A 7458-nucleotide genomic window follows, 5' to 3' on the forward strand; every position below is an offset into this window, starting at 1 on the left:
GGATCAGATCTGAGTCGTAGTTTCGACCTAAGCCGCAGCTGCGGAAACACCAAATCCTTGACCCACTGTGCCGGGCTGGGGAGTGAACCGGGGTCCCAAGAGGCTGCCAATGCCGCTGCGCCGCAGCAGGAACTCCGACACCGTGTACAAGGTTTTGTGTAGATGGATGCGGCCGTTTCTCCCGTGCATACCTTGGAGTAGAATTGCTTGCTCAGCGAGTTCCCTGGTTGGCCTAGTGGGGTTAAGCGGTTGTCACCGCTGTGGCCTGGGTTTAATCCCTGGCCTGGGAACTTCTACATGCCGCAGTCATGACCCCAAAAAATTATAGAGGGAGAGAGAGAGAGAGAACTGCTTGCTTACATGGTGAGTCTGTGTTGAGCGCCGAGAAACCACCAGGCTGTTTTCCAAAGTGCCCGTACCTCCCTATGCGCCCACGGCAGCGTGCGAGGGGACCCCGCCCTCACCGATGTTCTCTGGGGGACAGGGCGTCCGCGTCCCAGCTGGGCTGTCCCTTCGTTCGGGAATGAGAGGCTCTGCTCTGCCCAGGTGACCGCCTCGGCCCCAGGAGTCCAGGCCCCCATCTGCAGTCACCCAGGGAGCTCAGGTGAGCAGGAGGCAGGCCTTGGGGGGAGCAGGCGCCGGCTCCTGGCAGCTTCGCGGGGGCTGCTCTGCACGGGGCCCCGCTTTTCTCCTCTCAGCCGCGTTGCTCGTGAGACACAGGCCTGCAGCCGGGGTCCCCAGATCTCACTGCTCCAGATCTTCAGGCCCATCCTCACCATCCAGGTCCTGACACACAGGTCATGGGACGGTTTTTGGTTTCGCAGTGTATATAAAAGTTACGCTTGCTGGAGTTCTGCGGTGCAGCAAATTAAGGATCCAGCATCGTCTCTGCAATGGCTCGGGTTTGATCCCTGGCCTGAGAACTTCCACATGCCATGGGTGTGAGCCCGCCCCCCCCCAAAAAAAAATCCACCAACAAAACAAAACAAAAAAATAAAATAATGCTGTTGGGGAAATGGCGCTGATGGTCTCGCCAAACGTGGGGCTGCCACAGGACGTCCATGTGCAGAAACATGCAATTTCTGCGAAGCTGAGTCCCACGAAGTGTAGCGAAACGAGGTGTGTTTGCTCTTCTCATCTCTGCAGAGAAGAGCAAAGCCCATCAGCTACCATCTTGAAGGAGCCCTCGGAGGAGAAAGGACAGCAGCGGAAGTTCACAGCTGCCGAGTGTGTGCGCGGCGTCGTGCTCAGCCGTTTACACGCACACGTCTGATGGGCTTCAAGCGCTTTCTCCTCATGCGACATGTTGCGTTTGGGGTTGAAAAGCACTTTGGTTTTTTTCTTTTTTTTTAGGGCCACACCCACGGCATATGGAGGTTCCCAGTCTAAGGGTCTAATCAGAGCTACAGCTGCCGGCCTTCACCACAGCCACAGCCAGCGGGATCTGAGCCGCATCTGCAACCTACACCACAGCTCATGGCAACCCGGATCCTTAACCCGCTGAGCAAGGCCAGGGATTGAACCCGCAGCCTCATGGTTCCTAGTTGGATTCCTTTCTGCTGTGCCACAACAGGAACTCCCTATGTTCTGGAAAGTTTTAAATAACCATTTTAATTGTTTCTCAAATATCTGGCAGAATTTCCCTCTAAAACCTGGGTCTGGTGCTTTGAGGGCTGCTAACGTTTTGTCACCTGGCTCTCTATCCGTCCAGAGCAGTGATTCACAATTGGGAGTCATTTAAATTGGACCGAAGAGTGGTTTGCCGCCCTCTGGGGCGAGCGCTACATGATCCCGTTGCCAGTTCAGAACCATGCCCAGCATCCTAGTAGAGCCAAGCGCAAACCCGGATGGGGTGGCCTTGGCCTCCAGCGGGCCGTGGCGCACCCTCCCCAAATACTGGCAGAGTGAACAAACCAACCCTCCCTGCCTGCCTGCCTGTCATCACAGAGCAGCCAAGTGGGACGGTCTCAAAGAAGCAGATGCTTTGAAGAGTGAGGGTCCAAAGGGTTCCAAGGGGACTTCTGGAATCCGGGGGGAGGGCCACGCAAGGCCTCAGACCACAGCCTCGCTTGGCGGCTGACTGCAGCAGCTCCCTGAGATCTGGGGTGGACCCCAAGAGCCAATGGCAGGGGGCTGTCAGCCCAGCTCTTGTGTTGGGCAGAGTGTCTCTCTTTTTTTCATTCATTCATTAATTAACTTTGGGCCACAGCGTCTTGATGTGGGATCTCAATTCCCAGACCAGGGGCTAAGCCTGGGCCACAGCAGTGAAGGCGCAGAACCCTAACAACTAGCCTACCAGGGAACTCCCATGGAGTCACTTTTGGCAGGGAGTTCCCTGGGACACACACGCCCTGTCCCCGTGCCCACGGTTCCCCTCCCTTGCATGGGGGGCGGGAATCCCAGCCCGTCGTCCTGGGGGAGGCAGAAGGAGGTCCACGGATGTGCCTCCCCAGTTGGTGCCGCTGGTCTCGGGCCTCCACTGTCCAGCCCGCTCCCCTCCTCAGCTGTCACCTGCAGGTCCCAGGGGCCTTCCTGGGGGTGTGACCCACGCCCTCGGTCCTGAAGGTCTGAGCCCCGTTGTTGTTCCTTCTTAGACCAGGGGAGCTGCTCAGTCCAGTCACGGCGACAGCCATGCAGGGAGCACCCGGGCACCAACCCCGCAGGCACCCCTCCCCGCCTCTGCTGCCCATGCCCGCTGAGCCCCGCTGCTCCTCTGAGAGGCAGCCCCTTTCCTCCAGGACTGTCCCAGCTGTGTTGTGACTTAATTCTGGTTACAGGCATGGAGGTTGGTAAGGGGGAGGGGACGGTGTGGGGACAGACACCTGCTGTCTCTTGGGGGCAGAATTCTGTATGGCTTCCCTGGGGCGGGGGCGGGGGGGGGGGGAAGCTGGCTCTCCCTGCTGCAGGCTCAGGCGGTGAAAGTTCTCTGAAGGAGTCCTTGCCGCCACTGTCCTGCCCCCAGCTGAGCGCTCAGGCGTCTGTGACGTTCAGCTATTCGGGCTCTCAAGTCTGAATTTGAACTTGAGTTTTCCTTGCGCTTCTGCCAGACCGGAGGCTTTCCTTGAAGCTGCTGATGAGACTTGCTGGCTGTCACACTTAGTTTTCGATTGTCTAATTGCTCTCAGCTTGTCATTAGCATCTCTAAGTCAATGCAACGCAGTTAACAACCCTCCGGCCCCATTATCTCCTCCCGCCTCCACTTTGCAAACAAGGGAATCCGCTGGAATCAGCCCTGCTGGGCGGGCTGCCGGCCAGAGCTGCCTTTCCACCAGCTCCTTCCAAGAGTCCCCCAGGGAAAGTGCTGGCAGTTGCGCCGCGGGCCAGGGACGGCCTTCTCCTCCCTGACGTGGTGGCGAGTGATCCAGTCTGCGAATCCTCACTGCCTGCTTCCCTGGCCCAGCCTCCCCCTCTCTCGCCCCCCGCCCCCCCACCTCCACCGCCGACTCTTCTCCAGGAAGTAGAAGCTGAGCTGGAGCTCAGAAGGCAAAGGCTCCTCCGAGAAGCACCTGCAGGAGGGAAAGAGGAGGCCACAGGACTGGGTAGGAGGGATGGCAATATGCCCACCTGGTGGGCAGCTCCACGCTCACCACTCTCGGAGGGGTCCCACAGGGAGAAGAGGTTGCTGTCCACCGGAGGAGGGTGTCAGCTGGGCTCCAAGCCGCCAGCTGGAGGCTGCCTGGGCCCCCTGCTCCTTGCGGCTGGGCAGCGGCGCACCCCTGCATCTGCGCAGAGAGGGTCAGTGCTTGTGGAGCCTGCCCTTCTGGGACAGCCCTCGGCACCTTCACTTCGGCCGATTTGGGCAGAGTGACACCCCGCCTCTGGGAGACTCTCGCCTGGTTCCCGCCTCCTCTGAGCACCTGGGTCCCGCCCAGACGCTGAGCAGCGGTCCTGTCCTTATTGGTCTTTTGTATTATCTCCTTTGGAGAATGTCTATTCAAACCCTTTGCCCGTTATTGTTGTTATTTTTAAAATTTCTTTTTTTGTTGTTTTCTTTTTAGGGCTGCACCTGTGGCTTATGGAAGATCCCAGGCTGGGAGTTGAATTAGAGCTGCAGCTGCCAGCCTGCACCCCAGCCACAGCCACGCCAGATCCGAGCCACATCTATGACCATAGCCTGTGGCAGTGCCGGATCCTTAACCCACTGAAAGAGGCTAGGGATCCACCTGCTTCCTCATGGATACGAGTCGGATTCTTAACCCCTGAGCCACAACGGGAACTCCCCTCTCCCCATCTTTAAATTATGTTACTTGTTGGAGCATAGAAATTTTAATTTTTTTTCTTTTGGCCAAGCCCAAGGCATATAGAAGTTCCCGGGCCAGGGATTGAACTTGTGCCACAGTAGTGACAACACTGGATCCTTAACCACTAGGCCACCAGGGAACTCACAGAAGTTTTAAATTTTTTTTTTTTTTGGTCTTTTTGCCTTTTCTAGGGCTGCTCCTGTGGCATATGGAGGTTCCCAGGCTAGGAGTCTAATTGGAGCCGTAGCTGCCAGCCCACACCAGAGTCACAGCAAAGTGGGATCCGAGCCGCGTCAGCGACCTTCACCACAGCTCACGGCCACGCCGGATCCTTAACCCACTGAGCAAGGGCAGGGACCGAACCCGCAACCTCATGGTTCCTAGTCGGATTTGTTAACCACTGAGTCACGACGGGAACTCCTGAAGTTTTAAATTTTGATGATGTCTAATTTGTATTTTTTGCTGATGTTGTTTGTGATTTATTTAGGTGTCATATCAAAAAAGCTATCACCTGAGTTCTCCTGTGGCACAGCTGGTTAAGGATCCAGTGTTGGCACTGAAGTGGTTCTGGTTGCTGCTGTGGTGTAGGTTTGATCCCTGGTCCGGGAACTTCCACAGGCCAAGGACATGGCCAAAAAATAAAAATAAAAAAAAGGTCATCCCCAGTCCAAGGTCTATATGAGGTTTTCTTCTGAGAGTTTTACAGTTTTTGCCCCTCATGTTTAGGTCTTTGACCAGTTCTGAGTGGACTTTGCGTCTAGTGTGAGATAGGGTCTTGCTTCATTCCTTTGCCAATAGGTGTCCAGGTTTCCCCGCACATTTGTTGGAAAACAAAAAAACAAAAAACTCTCCTTTCCCCAGTGAATCATCACGGCTCCGTCTCAGAAATCCTTTGCCCACACGTGTCAGGGTCACTCCCGGGCTCTCTACAAATCTCTCCACACGCCAATTCCACTCTGCCCTTTTGTGTTTTGTTGGCCCCACCCTGTGGGAGTTCCTGGGCCAGGGATGGAACCCAGGCCGCAGCCGTGACCCAAACTGACTGACAAGGCCGAGCCCTGTTTTCTTTTTCTTTTTCTTTTTAGGGCCGCACCTGCGGCACACGGAGGTTCCCAGGCCAGGGGTTGCACTGGAGCTGCAGCTGCCGGCCTGCACCACAGCCACAGCCATGTGGCATCCGAGCCACGTCGGAGACCTCCGCAGCAGCTCGTGACAACACAAGGTCCTTAAGCCACTGAGCGAGGCCAGCGACTGAACCTGCATATTCACGGAGACTAGTTTTAAGCCGCTGAGCCATCCTCCTTTCACTTCTTTCTCTGCTCTGTGGCTGGGATTCCAAAACTACGTCGAATAAAAGGGGCGAGAGTGGGCATCCCTGTGTCGTGCCTCATCTCATAGAGGGAATATGCTCCCAGCTTTTCTCCACTGGGTACCATTTAGCTGCTGGTTTCTCATATGTGGCTTTTATACACTGAGGTCTGTTCTCTCTAGGCCCCCTTTCTGGAGAGTTTTTTCTTTGTTTGTTTTGTCTGTCCTAGGGCCACACCTGCGGCAAACGGAGGTTCTCAGACTAGGGGTCGAATTGGAGCCACACCTGCCGGCCTATACCACAGCCACAGCAACGCCGGATCCCTAACCCACTGAGCAAGGCCCCGTCGTGGCATAGTGGAAACAAATCTGACTAGGAACCAAGAGGTCGCTGGTTCGATCCCTGGCCATGCTCAGTGGGTTAAGGATCTGGCGTTGCCGTGAGCTGTGGTGTGGGCTGGCAGTTGTAGCTCTGATTCAACCCCTAGGCAGGGAACCTCCACATGCCGTGGGTGCGGCCCCGAAAAGACCAAAAAAAAAAAAAATTTTCCTGCATCTGCTGAGATGATTATGCTGTTTTACTCTTCGATTTGTTCATGTGGTGTGTCCCACGGATTGATTTGTGGATATTGCAAAATCCTTGCATCCCACGTGATAATGGTGTATGATCCTTTTAATCTATTGTTGGATTCAACTTGCTATTATCTCGTTGAGGGTTTTTGTGTGTTTTGCTGGGATTAATATCTACACGTGACTCTGTATCAGATAGAAAACCAACGAGGACCTGCTGGATAGCACAGGGAACTCTACTCAGAATTTTGTGATAACCTGTAAGGGGAAAGAGTCTGGAAAAGAATCTATGTATATCTATGTATATATATATAGATATACATGTATAAACATACACATATAATTGAACCCCTGTGCTATACACATGAAACTAACACGACATTGCAAATCAACTATACTTCAATACAAAATAAACAATGACAAGGCATCAGAAAATCGCATTTATATGGTTATTATTGAGTTGAGTCTTTTTTTTTTTCTTTTTACAGCATCCCCTGAGGCATATGGAAGTTCCCAGGCCAGGGGTCAATCTAATCAAAGCTGCAGCTGCCGGCCTGTCGTGCCACAGCAGGAATGCCACCTGTTCTGCTTTTCTGTATCTGCTGAGGTTTTGCTTTCTGTATTTAATCCATAACTGTTATCGATTATTTTAATAGGTATCAAGCAAATTCTATTTATTTAAAATTTTTTTGGAGTTCCCGTCATGGCGCAGCGGTTAACGAAACCGACTAGGAACCATGAGGTTGCAGGTTCAATCCCTGGCCTCGCTCAGTGGGTTAAGCATCTAGTGTTGCCGTAAGCTGTGGTGTAGGTCGCAGATGCAGCTCGGATCCCGCTGGCTGTGGCTGTGGTGTAGGCTGGTAGCAAGACCCTTAGCCTGGGAATGTCCAGATGCTGCAGGTGCGGGCCCTAAAAAGCAAAAACAAAACAAAACAAAACAAACAAACAAACAAACAAAAAGACAGAAAGAAAGGAAAAGAAAAAAAAAGAAAAAGGATTTGACAAGAGGAGCTTGCTTTCCTGGGGAGCCCTGGCAGGAAGTCGGGCAACGTGGCATATGGGCTGTGCGCTCCCACTGTCCGGTCCCGGAGGCAAGTCATTTGGCGTCACTGGGCGCCAGTTTCCTAACCTTAGAGGATGAGGGCCCTGATTTGGGCTTTGCAGCTCAGAAAGCTGAGGATGCCCAGAGCCGGACCTATTTCCTCTCCGACTTTCCCTCCAGTGTGACATTTACCAAAAACTACACACAACACGCTCTCTCCAACCAAACACACCACTTAATGCCGGTGAATGAAAAGGTGGGTGAACGAGTTCCTACTCTCACAGCAGCTGCCCCTCC

Source organism: Phacochoerus africanus, chromosome 3, assembly GCF_016906955.1.
Source record: "Phacochoerus africanus isolate WHEZ1 chromosome 3, ROS_Pafr_v1, whole genome shotgun sequence".
Taxonomy (NCBI): Eukaryota; Metazoa; Chordata; class Mammalia; order Artiodactyla; family Suidae; genus Phacochoerus; species Phacochoerus africanus.